Source organism: Sus scrofa, chromosome 4 (assembly GCF_054392235.1).
Source record: "Sus scrofa isolate SSC_HxYL_T2T_F1_AM1 chromosome 4, Sscrofa_HxYL_maternal_Yorkshire_Landrace_v2.0, whole genome shotgun sequence".
Classification (NCBI taxonomy): Eukaryota; Metazoa; Chordata; class Mammalia; order Artiodactyla; family Suidae; genus Sus; species Sus scrofa.
The window spans coordinates 111,461,398-111,482,796 of record NC_139386.1 but is presented as its reverse complement, the minus strand read 5'-3'; the positions used below and the strand labels follow the sequence as shown (position 1 = coordinate 111,482,796).

The window sequence follows — 21,399 nt, the reverse complement described above, 5'->3', positions numbered from 1 at the left end:
AGACAAACTGGAGTTCCTGTTGTGGCACAGTGGAAATGAACCTGACTAGGAACCATGAGGTTGCAGGTTCGATCCCTGGCCTTGCTCAGTGGGTTAAGGATCCGGCGTTGCCATGAGCTGTGGTGTAGGTTGCAGATGTGGCTTGGATCCCGCGTACCTGTGGCTGTGGTGTAGACCGGCAGCTACAGCTCTGATTAGACCCCTAGCCTGGGAACCTCCATATGCCGAGGGTGAGGCCCTAAAAAGAAAAGAAAAAAAAAAAAAAAAAAAAAAAAAGACAATGCCATTTGCAGCTACATGAATGGACCTAAAGACTCTCATTCTAAGTGAAGTAAGCCAGAAAGAAAAAGACAGAAAGCACATGATACCACTTATTTGAGGAATCTAAAATGTGAAACAAATGATCCTATCTGAAAAAATAAAAAAAAACAAAACAAAAAAAACAAAACAGAAACAGAAACAGTTCATGGCTAAGGAGAGCAGATGTGGGGTTCCTGGGGGGGGGGAAGGGGTGAGAGTGGGCTGGATGGGCATTTTGAGGGTTCTTTGGATGCAAACTGCTATATTTGGAATGGATGGGCAGTGGGACCCTACTGTACAGCACAGGGAGATGTGTGTGATTGGGTCACTTTTCTGTGCAACAGAACTTGAAGAAACATTGTAAATCAACTATACTTTAGCAATAATAATAATAATAAAATGGTTAAAAAAAGACTATTTTAAAAACTTATTTTATTGAAGTATAATTGATTTATGATGTTTTAATTTCTGCTGTAGAGCAGTGTTCAGTTATGTTCCTTTTCACATTCTTTCCCATTACGGTTTATCACAGGATATTGACTCTAGTTCCCTGTGCTCTACAGCAGGACTGCATTGCTTATCCATTCTAAATGTAATAGTTTGCATCCACTAACCCCAAACTCCCAGTCTATCCCTGTCCTTCCCCCTCCCGCTTGGCAACCATAAGTCTGTTCTCTGTTTCATAGATAAGTTCATTTGTATCATATTTTAGATTCCACATAGAAGTGACATCACATGGTATGTGTCCGAAGGACTGACTTTGAGTCCCCACCTCTGTCACTGGTTATCTTACCTCTTTCCCTCGGTTTCCAGGAGGTGGCAATCTTGCCTGGAGCTTGTCAAGGTTAAGTATGATCATGTGAAAGAGTCAAGCAAAGTATAAAACAGTATAGACAGGAGTTCTCACTATAGCACAATGAGATTGGTGGCCTAACAGGATTGGCCGTGTCTCTGCAGCACCAGGACACAGGTTCGATCCCTGGTCCGGCACAGGGGGGTTAAAGGATCCAGTGTTGCCGCAGCTGCAGCGGCATAGGTTGCAACTGTGCCTCGGGTCTAATCCCTGGTGCAGGTACTCCATATGCCATGGGGCAGCCAAAAGAGGGGGAAAAAAAAAAGTGTAGACAGATAGGAGCTATTATCATGAGGATGTTGTCTATCCTACACTTTATTTCTGTTTCCTTCTGCATCCTGGTGGGCTCAACTCTTTCTCGGCGGTCTGGACCTCAAGGACCTGGGTCCACAGCAGGGACTGGTGGGCAGAGCGCTGCCCTCAGGCTGCCCACATCCCCCGCCTTGCCCTCCTTGCAAGCTGCCCCTTTGGGACTGTCGCTCAAGGAAACACAAGGGTCCTTAAGAGACTGGAGCTGAAATGTGTAGGTTGAACTTGCTCACACTGATAATTTAGGTCTTTGTGCTCAGTGCCTGGCTGACTAAAGTCACAGCTAAAAGAGGAGCTTAGACGCTGCGGGGCCGGGGGAGCTGAAGAGGTTACATGTGGGGGAGGCAGCTCGGGGGAGCCAAGTTCCTCTCCCTTTGCTTTTCTGATTCCCCTGTCTTTAGCAGAAGGAGGATCCTGTGCCATTTCCTCCTCTCCAAGGGCAAGAAGACAGAGTCGTTAAACGAAAGGGAAAAAGATGGGAAGCCTGACGCACACCTAAACATCTAGATCAACAGAGAGCTGTGGACTCTCAGCTATTCTTTTCCATCCAAGTCAAAGCTGGAAAGAGAGGTTTTCAGTGAATTTGGGGGTCTGGCTTCTTTCGTTTCCCCTCACACTCAGCAGCTTCACTGAAACGTAAATTACAGACCATATAATTCTCCATTAAAGGCGGACAGTTGGAGGATAGTTAGTTAATGTATATAGTTGCATAACCATCACCACAATCCAGTTTTAGGGCGATTCCAGTATGCCACCTAGAAATCACGTGCCCTTTTCAGTCAGTGCCCACTCCCACCCCTAGCCTCGGGTGAAGACGAATCTGCTTCTGTCTCTCCAGATTTGCCTTTTGTAGAAATTCATAAAAATGGAATCATACACGGTGTAGTCTTTTGTCTTCTGGCTCCTTTCACCCAGCGTTCCTGAGACTCGCCCACACGGTTGCATGTATCAGTCGTGGTTCCTCCGCTTTGCTGTGTTAGGCGGAGGTACCAGTTAGACCATGTTGCGTGTAGCCATTCGCCAGCTGAGGAACGTTTGGGTTGGTAGTAGCCTCTTTGTAAAAATGGTCCAGGTAAAGGAGGTTGATCCCGTTTCTTTGAAGACACTCTTTGTTAATCTTTCCCAGAAATATTCCTTTGCCATAAGAACTGGGCCCCTTGAAACACATCCTGCAGGGCCCCTGTGAAAAGACCCCCTCTTCCAACATGACAGCAAAGAGTCCATTCTGATTCTGGACACAGGCATGCCTCATAAGGGGTAGAACCAAATGCTAAAGTAGGGAAATCATCCATTTTCCAGTCCCTGATACCTTGAAATACAAGAATTTTCCAACCAGAGTGTATACACTAGGGCCAATGACCCCCTTTGGGCATAGGATATTTGCAGATCGCATCACTGCTGATCTTAAGAGGGACCAGATCAAGAAGAGTCAGGGAGATGGAAGCCCAGCCCATCACACCAGCAACAGAGGAGCAGGCTACATTCCAAAGGAAGAGGTCCAAGGAGAGAGCCAGAAGTTGGATTCTTCTCTCCTAGCCTTCTTCCAAAGTGCACTCCCAATGCAGAGGCTCATTGTGTCTTAGGATAATATCTTGTTCTTGACCTGTACCCGAGCCCCTTCTCCTGGCAGGAGGTTGGGGGAGAGGGTCTTGCCATGGAAAGCCTTGAGTTGTCTCTAAAGGTTACCGTGTGGAGCCAAAAAGGTAGCTCAGTTGAAACGAGTGTCTGGCCTGACAAGCTCACTGTCCAACAAGGAAAAGAAACTGATGAATGAGTGAATGACTCCTGTAGAAAAGGTTATTCCAGTGCCCCATACAAAACACCCTGTGGGCATGGGGATGAGGGCAAGAGGAAGCATGTTGTAGAAGAGTTGACGTTTTATCTGGACCTGAAAAAATCGGAAGCTTGTCAAACAACAAATGGAAAAAGAGAAAGGAGTGTTTAGACAGGCATTCAAGAGGATTTTACACTCCTGGGGATAAAGCTGTACTTGGCCAAGCTAAAACCTGGATTTCCCCTGTAACCAAAGCAACATGCTAGCTCTGAAACCTACCCAGAAATCCTAGGGGGCCGGCTGCTGGCCGTGTACAGTGGACCAGCCACTTTAGCTGTATAACCACATGTTCAGTGAGCCAAGCTAGCTGGCAACAGAATAATGGGGAAAGGGACTCACTTTACAGCCACCTTGGCCAAAGGACTCCTATTCCATTAAGGATGCTCTACCTGGTGCTTAAAATCTGACTTCTTGAACCTCTCCAGACAAAGAGCCACAAAGAGCATTGCTAAAAGTTTAGTTAATAGAGCAAATCTCACATCCTGTGGAACAGAGCAGTGTTGGGGATAGCCTGGGGATAAAATGGGCTCAAGCTCTGTAACCAGGAGGCATTTTCCCCATCAGCCTCCTCTAAACCCAGGAGTGAAGGGTGGCTGCTTCAGGGAACTGCTGTTTAAACTAGAACACGTCTTCATCTCTATTTCCCACCAAAAGTCCACTAAGATCATAGTATTTTTATTTAAAAAATCTACGAAAACTAAGATAATAGGGGAGGAAACTCAGCAGAGAGTAAATGTCTATAAAATTCCCAAAGCTGAGGAGCAGGTGGATCAGAGGTAACCAGGGACAAAGCCAGCAGAGGGGTAGGAAGTTAAATAGAAGCCAGCCTATCTGTACTGCAGAGCCCTAGGAAGGCTCAGACATTGGAGACTCCCCAGTTCCAGAGGGGCTGGAAAAAGACATATGATTAGAAGACCGAAAGGGAGTTCCCACTGTGGCTCAGTGGTAACAAACCCCACTAGTATCCATGAGGATGTGGGTTCAATCCCTGGCCTCCTCAGAGGGTTAAGGATCTGGCATTCCATGAGCTGTGGTGTAGGTTGCAGATGCAGCTCAGATCCTGCATTGCTGTGGCTGTGGTGTAGGCCAGTGACTACAGCTCTGATTCAACCCCTAGCCTGGGAACCTCCATATGCCTTGGGTATGGACCTAAAAAGACAAAAGGAAAAAAAAAAAAAAAGACTGAAAGAAGCAGGAGTTCCTATTGTGGCACAGCAGAGACGAATCCAACTAGTATCCATGAGGACACAGGTTGGATCCTTTGTCTCGCTCAGTGGGTTGGGGATCCAGTATTGCTGTGAACTATGGTGTAGGTCACAGATGCTGCTCAGATCATGAGTTGCTATGGCTGTGGTGTAGACTGGCAGTTGTAGCTCCAATTCAACCCTTAGCCTGGGAACTTCCATATACCATACCTGCAACCCTAAAAAGCAAAATATGCATACATACATACCTACATACATAACTGAAAGAAGCAATTAGACCCACCCATCATCCCCTCTGCCTGCCCAAGCGGACGATTGATTACTCCTTACCCCACCCGCTAGAAGGCAAGGGATTTACCCCCCTGGAAAGGTGAACCAGTGAGGCTCCAAACTTGGGGATACTGGGTCCAGCTGATGATGGCTATTAGCCTCTCTACTGAAAGCAGGGATTGTATGAAAGCCAGTGTACTATAAACCCCAGCGCCCTTCCCCTCCTCTGTTCCAGAATGCTAGAATCAGGCTTGCATTCCTCAGGTAAGGCTTCCTCTCCAAGGAAACTGACCAGCTCGAGAAAAAATGCCTACCAGTACTGACTTGGGGAGACCTCCAACAAAGCAGCCTGGTCCCCATCTGACCACCACTGCCCAGCAAAGCCCACCAGACAGCAGCCCACTGGTATGTACACTAAGTTCTGTATCTTCAGTGTAGTGCCTTAAAACACTGATAGTGCCTTAGTGTCTTAAAAATGGACAATCGAGGACTACCTGACATTTAGAGAATTCCTATAAGAAGAGAGCAAAACAAACCAGTAAATAAAAAAAAAAAATGTAGAAGTTCCTTCTCTGGTTCAGTGTGATAAGAATCCGACCTCAGCAGCTCTGGTTGCTGTGGAGGTGTGGGTTCAATCACCAGCATGGCACTGTGGGTTAAATGATCCGGCATTGCTGCAGCTCTGGCTCAGATTCAGCCACTGGCCTGGGAACTTCCATATGCTGCAAGTGCAGCCATAAAAAAAAAAAAAAAAAAAGAAAGAAAGAAAAGAAAAAAAACTCAGAGGAGGAAGTTCCCTTGTGGCACAGTGGGTTAAGAATCTGGCATTGCTGCAGTGACGGCACAGGTCACAACTGTGTCATGGGTTCAGTCCCTGGCCTGGAAACTTCCATGTGCCACAGGTGTAGCCAAAAGGAAGGAAGGAAGGAGAAAGAGTAAAGAGAACAGAAGAAAACATCCTAAATTTTATAAATATTACCCTCAGAGTAAAATAATTGCATCCCTGAATTAAAGAATAAGAGGCTCTTAAAAATATATTCATAAAATAATAAAAAAGCTCTTTGAAGTTAAAAATATGATTTAAAAAAATTTAAACTCAATAGGAATATTGAGTGATAAAATTGAGGAAATTTCCCAGAAAATTAGAACTAAAAAGAAAATAAATGGGAAAAGGAAAGATAAGAAAATGAGAGAATCCATCAAAGAGGATAAACATTTGAATAACAGATATGAAAGAGAAAGCAATGAAGATTAAAGAGGAAGAAATTACTCAAGAAATGATACATAAAAAATTTCAGAAAACAGAACATAGGCCTCTAGTCTGAAAGGGCCTCACAAGTGTGTGATGAATGAAAAACCAAAGTTCACCAAAGTTCATAATCATGGAATTTCAGTGCACCAAGGACAAAGAAAAGATTCTTAAAAAACTTCCAGAGAGGGGAAATTAGAAAAGAGATGACACAGACATTTCCGAAGCTGATCAGGAATCAGAGTGGCAATGATTCCCTCAATAGCAACACTAGGACCTATGAGACAATGGAAGACAGATTTTAAAATTGTGAAGGAAAAATGATTTTCAGGAGTTCCCACTGTGGCTCAGCGGTAACAAACCTTAATAGTATCCATGAGGACGCAGGTTCGATCCCTAGTCTCAGTCAGTTAAGGATCCGGCGTGGCCGTGAGCTGTGGTGTAGGTTGCAGACGTGGCTCGGATCCCGCATTGCTGTGGCTGTGGTGCAGGCCGGCAGCTGCAGCTCTGATTCAACCCCTAGCCTGGGAACTTCCATATGCCACAGGTGAGGCCCCAAAAAGCACGCACGCGCACACACACACACACACACACACACACACAAAAGGGAGTGCGATAGTTAATTTTATGCATCCACTTAACTGGGCCTGGGTGCCCAGATATTTAGTCAAAGATTATTTCTATGAGGGTGTTTCTGGATGAGATTAACATTTAAATCCGTGGACTCTGAGTAAAGCAGATCACCTTCCTTGACATGGGTGGGTCTTGCCCAATCAGTTGAAGGTCTTTCTAGAACAAAGACTAACTTCCTCCAACCAAGGAATTCTGCTAGCAGACAGCCTTCAAACCTGAGCAGCAGCATCTGGTCCTCCATGGGCCTCCCATCTCCCCTGCAGATTTTGGAATTGCCAGCTTACATGACAGCATGAGCCAGTTCCTTAAAACGAATCTCTTTGTACACATGCACCCTATTTGTCCTGTCTTTCCAAAGAAGGCTGACTAATGCAGTGGATGTCACCTGGTGTAGGATGGGGCTGAGACACCCAGAAGAAAATGGATTTTTTTGGTTATGCACCTGGTAGACCTTTTTTTTTTTTTTTTTTTTTTTTTTTTTGTCTTTTGTTGTTGTTGTTGTTGTTGCTATTTCTTGGGCCGCTCCTGCGGCATATGGAGGTTCCCAGGCTAGGGGTCCAATCAGAGCTGCAGCCACCAGCCTACGCCAGAGCCACAGCAACACGGGATCCGAGCCGCACCTGCAACCTACACCACAGCTCACAGCAACGCCGGATCGTTAACCCACTGAGCAAGGGCAGGGACCGAACCCGCAACCTCATGGTTCATAGTCGGATTCGTTAACCACTGCACCACAACGGGAACTCCTGGTAGACATTTCTGATCTTTTAGACTATGTGTATTTGTTTCCTTGAGGGAAAAGAATTCCATTTAAAAATGGTTAAGAAGAAAAAGATGAGGAATTCCTTTTGTGGCTCAGCAGAAACGAACCCGACTAGTATCCATGAGGATGCAAGTTCAATCCCTGGCCTGCCTCATTGGTTTAAGGATCCAGCGTTTTACAAGCTGTGGTGTAGATCGAAGATGTGGCTCTGATCCTACGTGGCTGTGGCTGTGGCATAGGCCGGCAGCTGTAGCTCCAACTGGATCCCTAGCCTGGGAACCTCCATATACCGCACCCGTGGCCCTAAAAAGCAAAGAAAAAAGAGAAGGAGGGAGGGAGGAAGGGAAGAAAAGAAAGAGAGAGAGAGAAGGAAAGAGAGAAAGAAGGAGAAAGAAGGAAAGAAGATATGCTTCATAATCAGGAAGCTCTGGTTTAAATTCCATCTCTGCCGCTTAGTGGCTGGGTGACTTGGACAAATTCAGCCTCAGTCTTCCCCCCTGTAAGATGGGTCCTGGTAGGGTCATCAGGAGGGTTAAATAAACCAATAACTGTAGAAGGTGGCTGGCGCATACTTGGTGCTGAAGAAAGCATATTAGTTGTGATGACAAAGATGCTTTTACTTGCATCAGCTTCCCCTGGCAGGAGCCTGGGTGTTCCTTTGATTTCGTCAGGATTATTGTTCCAATAAAATATACTGGCAGAAAAACTCATTCACTTGAAAAAGAGTATTTGCCCTTTTAATATTTTATCCCTGATGTGCTTTAGAAGACAAATGCACTTCAGTGTTCTAATTAAAACTCCTTCCAGCACAGCGCCAGAGCCCATGAAGCGAGGTCAGGTCCTGATGCTGCTGTGGATCGATGGCCCTCGGACGCCCGCGTGAGGCTGCGGCGGCTCAGCAATTTCCTGCCATCACTTGCTGTGCACAAATGAAATCACTTCCAGTGACCTAATGCATGCTGCTGCCACCGAGAAAACTGAAAAAAAGAGGTGAAGAGGGAGCCGCAGGAGAAGCCGGGGAGCACAGGTGCTCTCAGGCTGTGTCTCTAGGGTGCAGTGAGACTGGAAGGGCATTTGCAACCCAGGAAGGCAGCTCGCTGTCCAGAAACACGCCTGCCTCCCTTTGCCCACTTGTGAAGTCATCAGAAGCTACCTGAGAGCCGAGCATGGGCTTCTGAGGGGTCTGCAAAGACCCTGAACTTGTCTGCAGGCTTTGGTGTGAGTGTGCAGGTTATCTGGGAAGATTTCCCAAAGAATCTGTGCCCCTCAAAAGGTGGCATTGCCTTAAAGAGCTGGCAGCTTCCCCTCCGGGTTCCCTGAATATCGCCAGAGTGAATTAGCACTGGGAGCTCCGAGATGTCCTTGCTGGCAGTGGCCATGGGTGCTGGTCTATCCACAGCCCCCTGAAGCCGAAGGTGGAAGGTCAGTCCAGCTGCCTTTCTGCTTCCCTGGACTCCCTGCTGTAGCCCCAGCCCTGGAGCCAGCGTGACCCTGGGGGAAGCCTGCCTCTCACTCCAGAGGCAACCTGGGCCCCGCACAACCAGGGCAGCCCTCCCCCCGAGGGAAGAGAAGTGAGGGAAGGGAAGCCACACTCTGGAATCAGGCGCAGTGCCCATCACTTCAGAGCATCCATTTACTTCTTACAACACCTGCGACATGGACCTCATTGTCCCCATCTTCGAAAGGGTGAAGCTAAGGCCTGGAGACATTCACTTGCTCAAGATTACACTGAGACCTCTCTGTTGGGTCAGGTGTGCAGGCCTGCTGTCCCCAGAGCCAAGGCTTTTCAGCCCCAGGACACAAGAGATCGTTCGGGGGGGCGGGGGGGGGGGCAGTCTGCGAACCATTGTGTTATAGCTGTGGTTCCCCCACAGCAGTGTTTGCTCCCACGGTCCAGCATTTGCACGTCCTGTTTCCACTGTCTGCGGGTCCCGCTCAGCCACTGTGGACTTGAGAAAAAATCCACTCGCCTGTCAGCCCTCAGCTCAGCTTTCTTCTGTGCTCGGAAACCCTCTCTGCCCTCCCCCAGCCTCCCCCCCGCCCCCGCAGCCGATTTCAGTCCTTTCTTCTCAGCTCCCAAAGCACAACACAGACTTTTATTAAAGGACACAACACGGAGTTCCCGTCGTGGCGCAGTGGTTAGCGAATCCGACTAGGAACCATGAGGTTGCAGGTTCGGTCCCTGCCCTTGCTCAGTGGGTTGACGATCCGGCGTTGCCGTGAGCTGTGGTGTAGGTTGCAGACGCGGCTCGGATCCAGCGTTGCTGTGGCTCTGGTGTAGGCCGGTGGCTGCAGCTCCGATTGGACCCCTAGCCTGGGAACCTCCATATGCCGCGGGAGCGGCCCAAAGAAATAACAAAAAGACAAAAAAAAAAAAAAAAAAAAAAAAAAAGAAAAAGGACACAACACATGGGGTATTTTCTTCTCCGTCCTTTTCATTGAAATGGGAGCTCCACGAGGAAAAAATGGTTTTGTCTTTTTCATCTTTGAAAACAATAAACAAAATCATATGCAGCCTTCTTCCAGCTCTTCTGAGCTACTTATAATTCCCCCACTGCCGTAAGCCCTCCACCTCCCTGCCCTCCTCCGAGCTGCAGCCCTGCGCCGAATACAATACCTGGAACATAGAATGTGCTCAATTAAAGTGGCGGACGTGTCAGTTGCTGAAAGGATGAGTTGTTGCCTGAGCCATGCAATACCTCTGCTCATCCCGCTTCCTTGTCAGGCTTCCCAAACATGTTCTGAGTGAAGCACGACTTTTCCAAAGACAGCCCATTAGCTCCAGAAGTGAGCCCTGCCAGTCCTTGAAGGAGCCCGGGAGAGGGGGACCGATTACAGCGCCAAACCTCTCCAGCCCTCTTGTGGTGGCAGAAAGAAGCAAGATGAAAACAGGAGCATCAGCCTCCCCCGGGAAGTGTCCTCTGAAAGAAACAACAACCGAATCAGACAAGATAGAGTCACAGATGCTTTTATTTCTTGATGCAATTGGACAAAACAGCCGGTTTCCATCCTCGTCACCCTCACTGCACTGGGCCCGTATTTATTGCTGGTTTCATGGTGAGGTTCCTCTCGCCTCGAAAAGACATTTGCTGGAGGCTGGCTCCCTTCCCATTAAGGCCACCAGAGAGCTGCTGGGTGCTGGAAAATCGTAACTTCAGCAAAATGTCAGGGAAGGTTTCGTGTAAATAAACTCCGCCTTGCGGCCCTCAGTAAGGAGCAGAGCTGGCCAGGACCACACACGTGGAGCCCAGCAGAGGCAAGGAGAGTGGGAATCCATCCTGGCCATCCCGACAACCCACAACCCAGCCCCAGCAGGGGCCCCAGACAGGCTGTTGGCCATGAATTTGCAGAAATTATCAGCAAAACCCAAGGAGTGACTTCATTCAATGACAGACAAGCAGCGGAGGCAATTTGCAACATGGAGCCGGATGGATACGGTCTGTTCTGCTTCAGCAAATGCTCCTGAAACCTGCTTTCCCTTTGTCTGGTCCAACAGCAGAGCCGAGCCGAACCTCCCACCTCGGCCTTCCATCTTCAAAGGGACTTTGAATGTCTGCCGCTGGGCATGTCCCTCTGTGTGTCACAGAGGTTTTCAGGCCATAGGCGGACCACTTCTCGGAAGAGGTCACACATTAGGAGGACCTCCAGAAAAGGAACTTAGAAAGCTTTCTAAGTTTTTCTAAAGGTACCCAGAAATCAAGCCGGGAATTGAATTCTTCCTCTGTTCTTCTCTCAAACGTGTTTATTGCTCCACGTGTGAGATCCAAATGCCTCGATTCGTGTTCGATAAAATCCAAGTGAGTTTGTAAGGGTGTGGAAAAGGGACTAAGGGGCTTGGCAAGAGTGAAGCCATCTTGCTGCCACCGTCTATCTCGATGAACTTAAGATGACTCATACAAGGACTCTGAGAACAACAAAGTCATTAGGACTTGGGAACCTCTGGCCCGATTGTTCTAAAGAAATTCAAAAATAGCTAGAATGTGCTTGAGGTTAATCATTAAAGTAACAATATAAGGCATTCTGAACAGCTATACATCTTTCTGTATCCTGCATGTAACTAAAGATTAATGTAGCAAGTTAGACACCTAAGCAGCCCTATAAATGTATCTCCCCTTGCTTTGTTCAGGGTCCATGATTGGGAAGGGATTCCCCGTGGACCCACAGGCGGAATAAAGCTGTTCTCTTTCTTCCTCGAGTGGCCTCTGAGGTGGTTTCTGGGAATTCTACAGCAAGTTCACCCCTTCACATTTTGGAAAAGCAAAGGACACACAGCTCCCTGACCGTCACTCAGCCTACGGCACAGCTCCCTGAATGGTAGACCCGTGAGCCTGAGCCAGTCGCTCTCTGGGCGTCATTTTCTTCTTCTGCACAATGAAGTGGCCCCCGCTGGTCCACAAGGACCCCTCCACTCACTGACATTTGGAGTGTTACCTCTCTGATTGGAGCAAATTTATTTCCTAACAGTTTGCTTCCTCCTAGGTTTTTTGATATATGATTGCTTGGCTTCTAGGAAAAGCTTTTCTTTATCCTGTTAAAAAAAAAATCTGGACTCTTACCTTTTTTTATGTTTAGATTTTTGGTAAAGATCTGTTCCCAGGCTGTGTCCCCACCCCAGTGCGGGTATCCCCCCCCCTCCTCGTGGGGGGAGTCTTGGACCCTGGGCTTCCATGTCAGCCGCAGATTGTTCACTTCACTCACCCACCTACCTGAGAACCCATCCACTGCCCTCCTCAGGTGCGGAGGCAGAGGAGGGGCAGGTACCTGCAAGGTCAGCCCTGGGTCAGCAGCTCCCACACCAAGAGAGGAATTTTGCTCTTCTGACTGACCTCCTGATCCCCCAAAGTATCTTGTCTCATTTATTTTTTTAATTTTATTTATTTATTTTTGTCTTTTTAGGGCCACCCACGAGGCATATGGACGTTCCCAGACTAGGGGTCTTATCAGAGCTACAGCTGCCAGCCTACAACACAGCCACAGCCACATGGGATCTGAGCCACATCTGCAACCTACACCACAGCCCAGGGCAACACCAGATCCTTAACCCCCTGAGTGAGGCCAGGGATCGAACCTGCATCCTCACAGATACTAGTCGTGTTCATTAACCACTGAGCCACGACGGGAACTCCTCCTCATTTATTTTTTGTGTCTTCAAGAACATTAAATTCCTATTTGTTTCAGGGATGTGTGTGTGTGTGTGTGGTTATGATCGTTCTGACTCCTCCCTTCTTTGCTTTCTCTGATGGGAGCCTCTCCTCCCCTCTCTGTGACAGTCATGCTTCTCCTCATCACTCCCCTGGACCGCTTTTGTCCAGACTGAGGGGTCAGACAGCCCTCAGGATGCTTTCCCCAGCAACAGTTCTGATGGGTTGGTACAGAGCCTCACTGAACTGCACCAGCATCTTCCATTTCATTCTTTGACCATCCAGTTTTGAAGTTTGTGGTGTGAATTTGTAACCATGTCATTATTGATTTGGTATAGATGAGTTGATTTGCTAATTGCAGTTTCTGGTGGTTTTTACATTTAATTTTTGTAGCGGAAGTGTTTGTGATCTTACTTTTTTTTTTAATTTCTTTCCTTCCTTTTTTTTCTTTTTTTTTCTTTTTGAAGATCTTTGTGATCATTTGAGCCATGATCTAACCAAAGTGTTGGGCAAGATTTGGGCCACAAAGTGAAAAAAAAAAAAGTTCCTGAGTCTCCCCTACATTGTTGCAAGTCAGTGTGGCTCGTGGAGAGGAAATAGACTGGATTTGACTCTCAGCCCTATCACTTCCAGCTGCGTGACTTAGAGCGAGGTCCTTAACCTCACCCAGCCTCATTTCTTCACCTATAAAGTGGCTAGCTTGGTGCCTGTCAAATAATAAATACTCAGGAAATGTTCACCTCTTTTTCACTTCCTTCTTGTAAACTTTCTCAGTGTCAGGATTGACCAGACACAGGGGTGGTGGAAACCAGCGTTGTTTATTCTAGGGACAAAGGATGCAGAGCTGAGTGTAAGGACCGATGTGAATCCGGACTTAGCCATGGGCAAAAAACTAATAAACAGCCCCTTGTTTCCTGTGACTCACAGATGCCTAGAGCCCTCTGAGAGTGAGCAGATGCCATCCTCCTCCCAAGAAAATGAGCCACTGAGTCAAAGGCAAGTGAGAGAGAAGACAAAGCCTTTGGGGGGATTCCAGAAGCAGCGCTGAGCAATCAGTCAGCTCGGTGATTTAAGTTCTCTAAGCATTTATTCTCTCTCTCTCTCACTCAAGGTTATACATACATTCACAAACAGACACATATTTTACACATATACACACATTGACACATAAATGTACACACACATACGAGCACTCACACACACAGAGCCACATTCGCACTGTCACCCAGCCACATTCGCACTGTCACCCACATGCATGCGCTCACACACACACACACACACACAAAACTTCACTCACTCAAACACATTCCTGTTAAACTCTTCTCCCTATTGAAAGAAAAAGAAATCATTCCCACTCTTAAGCATCAAGAAGCAGTATCCCCTCAGTCACAGAAATACTCTCAAATGTTATCCTGTTCATCATCACAGTAGCCTGGAAAGTAGCCAACACAATTAAAATGCAGGGACAGCCAACCCTAGGGGTCAAAAGAAACCAGTCTGGATTTGCTAAATAGACTTGAATCAATATGAAGCCAAACCCCACAGTTTCTATATGTCTTTTATAAATCTCAAATATGATCTTTATGACAGGTAGTAGAAGCTAGGTTCATTAAAAACACTTGTTAACCTAATTAGGTGACTGAGCTAAGTACCCATTCTAAGTCGGAGGACGGGTGAGTGAGCAGGCAAGTGACGTGGGTGGCTTAATGTCCCTGAGATCGCTGCTGGTAGTGATTTATTTTAGAAAGCCACAGCTTTAATTAAGTGTGAATAGCATCTGATTTATCACGTGTGCCTAATATGCCATAACCAAAGTATTATTAAGTATTATTAAGCTCCAAGAGCCCTAAAATTCCCCTGGACTAAATCAGCAGTAAGCCTGTGTCACTGGGCAGGCACAATAAATGCTGCCTTACCCTGCAATGTCTTCCACTTCATTTAGATGCTCTTTATGGCAGCGTCATCCTTTTTTGAGTGCATTCTGGGAATCTGGGAAGGAAGGCTGTTGCTAAATCAAGTACATACGTAAGTCTAATACATACATAGCAGCCCTGGCTGAGCCAACCCAGGTTGCTATTGCAGAACCCGCGGGCTAGTGACCCCTGTGGTGTCTGTTTGCCTGGGAAGAATTTTGAAGGGCCAGGTACTAGGGTAGCAGAGGAAAGGAAGTCTCCTCACCTTGGCCAGCTCCTGTCAACTGTGGAAGCTGCCGGACCAGATTTGATCACCTACAGAGAGGGGGGTTAGGACAGAAACCCGAAGGAGCAACTTTAACGAAAATTCTGGAGAAATTCTGAGGCTGTGGCAGCCAAGTGCAACCAAGTTGGGAGAGAGGGGTCATTGCCCCTGTTTCTGGAACGACAACAAATAAGCAGGTTCTGGCAGGGGCTGCAAAGCTGCAGGGCACAGCTGCAGTGGTGACTGTCCTGGATGAAGACCTGGTCTCACAAGTGTCACCAGCCAGAGCAGAAGCCAGTAGCCCCTGCGAGGGCTTGTGCGTTACAGGCTTCCATGAGAAGATGGACCAAAAGAACAGGAAGACACTCTTTGTGAGTACCTAAGAGTTGTCCCTGGAGCCTCACAGAAACACCTAGAGGAGATTTGGAAGGGCTATTGGATTGAAATCCTTCATTCTTCTAGAGAGTTCCAATGTCAATGTCACCTCTTTCACTCCATCCACTGAGAGAAACCTGAGACACTCACACACACACACACACACACACACACACACACACACACACACCCCATAATCAGTAGACAAACTATCCAAACCTTTGTGCTGATAAGGTCAGGTGTCTCCCAGTGACTCAGCCCTGGCAAATGGAGAGGAAGCAGGAAAATACGTGCTGCTTCCAGGCCCCCACTCGTTGTGACCTGCCTCTTTGTCTGCCTCTCCGCTGAGTGGAGAGGACTCCAAGGACCTAGAGAGAGGAGGATACATACTGTGGTTCACAAAAGGGAAGGAGCCCAGCCCCTGAATTCTTCCACAAAGAAAGCTGCCAGACCACAGAGATCCACAGCGGTAGGACACAGGCAAAAAATAAACTTTCACTGTGCTTAGGCTGAGATTTGGGCATTGTTTATTATAAAATCTAGCGTTGCCTTCCTCACCTGTTACATCAAGAAAGTATTATTATCCCTAGTCTGTCAAGAGGAGATTGAAATGCATATGGGGTTAATGCATAGTGGTTCTCTATCAGCAGGGAGTGTTTTTTTTTTTCTACTTTTTTTTTTTTTTTTTTTTTTTTTGTCTTTTTAGGGCTATACCTGCGGCATATGGAGGTTCCCAGGCTAGGGGTCCAGTCAGAGCTACAGCTGCTGGCCACAGCCACAGCAAGGCAGGATCCAAACCACATCTGCGACCTACACCACAGCTCACAGCAATGCCAGATCCTTAACCCACTGAGCGAGGCCAGGGATCAAGTGGGCATCCTCATGGATACCAGTTGGGTTTGTTACCACTGCGCCACAGTGGGAACTCCCAACCAGCAGGGAGCTTGACTCCCAGGGGACATTTAGCAATGTCTGGAGACTATTTTTGTCGTCACAGGTTGGGAGGGGGGTGTGTGTGCTCCTGGCATCTGGTACACAGAGGCATCAGCTGCACATCGTACAGTGTGCTGGACAACCTCCACAACAAAGACTATTGACTCCAAATGTCAGTTGTGCTGAGGTTGAAAAACCCTGGAGTAAGTGATTTGTTTGAGGTCACTGAACTACAACTAGTAGGTGGCTCATAACACCAGTCCTTTCTCCGTATCCAGGTGTCTCTTTACCTGGAAACTTGTGGAGAAGCTGCCATATTTTCGTGCCTAAAATCCCCATACATAGTCTGAGAAGGAGGTTCACTCCTAAGGCCACAAAGGATCAAGTTGAGGAATAATGCATACACATCTATACATATCTGAGTGAGATTTATGGAAGACTGACACTGGTATTTCTTACTGAATCAACAGGCTCCAGAATATTGTATGAAAATAGCTGAGCATGCTTGCAGCCTTAGCTGGATGCCACACCTTAGAAACTTTACACAAAGAGAAGGTATTTCTATTTCACTGTCTTATACATTATTTAAAAAAACAAACAAAACACTAATTTTTCTGCTTCCAGAAATAATGTTTTTTAAGATATTAATAGAAAACTTAAAAAATAGTTTCCTGTATCCCATCTGTGTGAGGTCATGATAAGTAATTTCATTCATATTTTTCCATATGTATTTCTATGTATTTGCTAATGTGATGATTAATTTTATGTGTCAACTTGATGGGCCACAGACTGCTTAGATTAAACATGATTTCTGGGTGCGTCTGTGAGGGTGCTTCCAGATGAGATTAACCTTTGAAACCATGGGCTCAGCAAAGTAAATTGCCCCTCTAATGTGGTGGACATCATCCAGTCCTCAAAGGGTCTGGACAGAACAAAACGTGGAGGAAGGAGAAACTCATTCCTTTTCTTTCTGCCTCCCTGTTGAGCTGAGCTCTGCATGACCGCTTGGAGGAGAGTCACCCCAAGAACCTGTTCACCTGCTCAGGATTGTTAAATGAACAAGAAATACTTCTCCTGGAGTTCCCGTCGTGGCGCAGTGGTTAACGAATCCGACTAGGAACCATGAGGTTGCGGGTTCGATCCCTGGCCTTGCTCAGTGGATTAGGGATCCAGCGTTGCTGTGAGCTGTGGTGTAGGTTGCAGACGCGGCTTGGATCCCGGGTTGCTGTGGCTCTGGCATAGGCTGGCAGCTACAGCTCCAATTCAACCCCTAGCCTGGGACCCTCCATATGCCGCGGGAAGTGGCCCTAGAAAAGACAAAAGGACAAAAAAAGAAAAAAAGAAATACTTCTCCTGGGTACATTAGGGGCCTATTTGTTATACTAGCTAACATATTGCTCTGCAACTTGCTCCTTTCCCTTAGTAATCTATCTCAGACATTTTTCCATGTCGGTCTACTGTATATTTCTTATAAGACATACTTTATTCCCTGCAACTTCACTTGTTGAAATTGAGAGGTAGCTCATATTTGAGAGGTCCATTTCCCCCAAAGTTTCCATTAAATGACTGGGACACCTTAGAATCAAGGAAATACCACAAATCTTATTTTTCAGGGCTTTAAAAATCATACAAATTTACTGTTGCTGTTAAAAATCAAAATAGCACTGCAGGATTTTAAAGTAAAGAAAAAGTGCCTGGTATAGTCAAAATGTTCATACCGGACAGTTCTTCATGTGAAGTTCAAGTTGAAGTAGTTTTGCTAATGAAGGGGCAGAATATCTGTTATTAAAAATTCTGGGGCTTGAAGAAATCTGAGATCCCCAATGCAAATAAGTAGGGGAAACACTGGTTTAAGTAGTCCGGTCACACACAGGTTTAATTCTGGAAACTACTCAGGATGTAGTCAACAATTTCAATGAAGATTTTTTTTCCCCCGCTGCATAGCATGGGGATCAAGCGACTCTTACATGTATACATTTTTCCCCCACTCTTTGTTCTGTTGCAACATGAGTATCTAGACAAAGTTCTCAATGCTACTCAGCAGGATCTCCTTGTAAATCTATTCTAAATTGTATCTGATAACCCCAAGCTCCCGATCCCTCCCACTCCCTCCCTCTCCCGTTGGGCAGCCACAAGTCTTTTCTCCAAGTCCATGATTTTCTTTTCTGTGGAGATGTTCATTTGTGCTGGATATTAGATTCCAGTTAAAAGTGATATCAAATGGTATTTGTCTTTGTCTTTCTGACTCATTTCACTCAGTATGAGAGTCTCTAGTTCCATCCATGTTGCTGCAAATGGCATTATGCCATTCTTTTTTATGGCTGAGTAGTATTCCATTGTGTATATATACCACATCTTCCAAATCCAATCATCTGTTGATGGGCATTTGGGTTGTTTCCATGTCCTGTCTATTGTGAATAGTGCTGCAATGAACATACAGGTGCATGTGTCTCTTTTAAGTAGAGTTTTGTCCGAATATATGCCCAAGAGTGGGATTGTGGGGTCATGTGGAAGTTCTATGTATAGGTTTCTAAGGTATCTCCAAACTGTTCTCCATAGTGGCTGTACCAGTTTACATTCCCACCAACAGTGGAGGAGGGTTCCCTTTTCTCCACACCCCCTCTAGCACTTGTTATTTGTGGATTTATTAATGATGGCCATTCTGACTGGTGTGAGATGGTATCTCATGGTAGTTTTGATTTGCATTTCTCTTATAATCAGCGATGTTGAGCATTTTTTCAGTTGTTTGCTTGCCATCTACATATCTTCCTTGGAGAACAGTCTATTCAGGTCTTTTGCTCATTTTTCCATTGGTTGATTGGCTTTTTTACTGTTGAGTTGTATAAGTTGCTTATATATTCTGGAGATTAAGCCCTTGTCCATTGCATTGTTTGAAACTATTTTCTCCCATTCTGTAAATTGTCAAGATTTTTATTTTTATTTTTTTTTTATTATTATTATTTTTTTGTCTCTTTAGAGCCACACACCCCTGGTATATGGAGGTTCCCAGGCTAGAGGTCTGAGTAGAGCTGTAATTGCTGGCCTACACCACAGCACAGCAACACCAGATCAAAGCCACTTCTGCAACCTACACCACAGCTCATGGCAACACAGGATTCTCAACCCACTGATTGAGGCAGGGATCGAACCTGTGTCCTCATGGATGTTAGTCAGATTCGTTTCCACTGAGCTACAAGGAAAACTCCACAATGAAGATTTTTAAAAAATATTTTATCAGGGCTTTATCCAAACAAAATAAAATTTGGTGTACCATCTCCAAAAAGATTAAGAATCCCCATTTTTAAGGCCATATTTCATCATGTTCAAATAGAGCTACTAAATTCTTTACCTTCTTATCGCCTGTCACATTTTCCAAGGTCCAATAAACTTCTTTAAATCACAAAACACATTTAGAATCATATGAGAAATGGAATATTGGGCCTAGGTTCATGGGTCGGAAGGCATTGCTCTCCTTAAGGCTTTTGAAATATTACTCACATTAAAAGGGCTTTTTTTTGTTTGCAGGACTAGAGCTATAAAACAGTAAACATGAAAAAAAAAAACAAGATCCACTGATGTGAAATGACATATTAAAATTAATTTTCTCTTTAAAATGTATTTGCTATTTTCTCTCTGAGGCAACGAGGAGTTTGTGGCCACTGTACAATGGTTTTGCCTCTTTTGATGGTTTCCGAGGTCCCTAGAATCCCTAAATTATTCTCTCTGAAATATGCTCTCTTTGGCAGAACAGAATTTTTTCTCACAGAAAGAATTGGTGGTTTAAGAATGCCTTTTTGGGAGACAAAATAAAATATTCATCAAATTTTGCCTGCCGATCTCCCAATATCTATTTAGGAAAACTTGCCATCGAAAGTCTTACAATGACAAATAATGTTCCCAGATGATGGCAAAAATAAATGATTTATGTTATGACTTTTATATTCCCAGTCCAGTTTTGCAAATTCCACAAATCCTTATGTTTGTACAGAAAATGACCTCTGGACTTTTCTTCCTCCTCAATTACTAGTTATGCCATAAACATCCAATGTTGAAAAACTGATGAGTCTTGAACTAGGAATAATTGTAGAGGATAGTTTAGGCTGGTGCTCACAAGATTTGATAGAGTAAGTTCCAGAAGCACTTCGCCTCATGTCTTTTCTGATAGATGAAGTAAATGTAGGTTCTTTGGAAGAAGATGTGGTTTGTACATCTGGCTAAGCCAACACCTTCAAAATAAGAGAGCCGGTCAGCAACTCACTATTAATAGGCAATATGTGTACCCTCAGATCATGTGGTTTCTCTGCTGGTGAGTAATGAAAACCATTTGCTTTTTCTGTCCAAGTAATAACAAGTCTTGTTCAAAGAAACTAGTTTTCTTTAAAGTTTAAGATTTGGAAGAGTTTTTTCCTTGGTTAAAAAAAAAATATATATATATATATATGGCAGCATGGAAAGACTCTTCTTTCTTTACTATGAAAAGGAAAAAATTGCTTATTCTCTCAGAGTCCTCTGTGGAACTTGTCTTGTTTGGAGAACAGATAAGAAATTGTCATCACTTTATCAATGTCTGACTTGCTTTTTAAACTTTTTACTTCATTTATTCAATAAACATTTATATAGTTTACTTTGTGCTGAGCAATGCTACACGCAATTTACATGTATCAACTCCATTAATCCTCATGATACTTTCATGAGATTTTCCTCATGATTTCTTCTTTCCCCAGAACTTAAGATCATGTGAGTTATTGCTGTAGGTAAGATTCATATTTCAGTTTAAGTCTTTTTGTGCTTCGGGATTATCCCAAGCAGATAAAAATGAAGAAAAATAGAGAGTTTACCTTAAAATATGATTTGGGGAGCAATATCGGTAGAGATATGAAAAACAGAAAAGTGTCCAAAAAGGTAAATATTTAACTCTGATAGAGTTCATACTTTGAGAAATTTGTATGAAAACAGGCTAAATTCCAACTATATAGCTAACCAGCTTGTATTTATTGTATAAAGGAAATCATACATTTTTATCACAAATATACCATAAAATGTAATGCTACAGATCATATGCGAGAGTTAATAGAGTGTAGTTAATGCAGTTTTTACAATGCTCCCTTAAATATTTAGAGAAAATATCGCCATGTAGTAAAATGCTCTCCTACATGATAGAAGACCCAGGTCTGAGTTTGGCCTTTCAGTTCTCTGTGTGTGTCTTGAGTTGTGTCATTATAACACCTCCCTCAGTGAAAACTGAGGAATGGCCAGAATTCTTCTGAAGTCCTTCCTGTATGAGCCAAGATCATATTGCTCATTTCCTGCCCCAGTTTACCTTCACCCTGCACCATAGCCCCCAACTCTGACTCAC

General features: G+C 45.1%; 1 protein-coding gene across 2 annotated transcripts in view; it reads left to right on the top strand.

The window, feature by feature from the left end:
• LOC110260341 (uncharacterized) overlaps positions 1 to 21,399 on the top strand; it is a 365,599-nt gene that overhangs the window by 253,533 nt on the left and 90,667 nt on the right. Inside the window, exons 13-15 of one of the 2 annotated variants that reach the window (XM_085023671.1) lie at positions 5,036 to 5,176; positions 8,224 to 8,443; positions 8,502 to 9,814. The exons of the other annotated variant lie outside the window; for it this stretch is intronic. The gene's annotated coding sequence lies outside the window, so the exon portion shown is untranslated. Of the gene's footprint in view, positions 1 to 5,035; positions 5,177 to 8,223; positions 8,444 to 8,501; positions 9,815 to 21,399 lie in introns of those variants that run through there. 2 annotated transcript variants of the gene reach the window in all.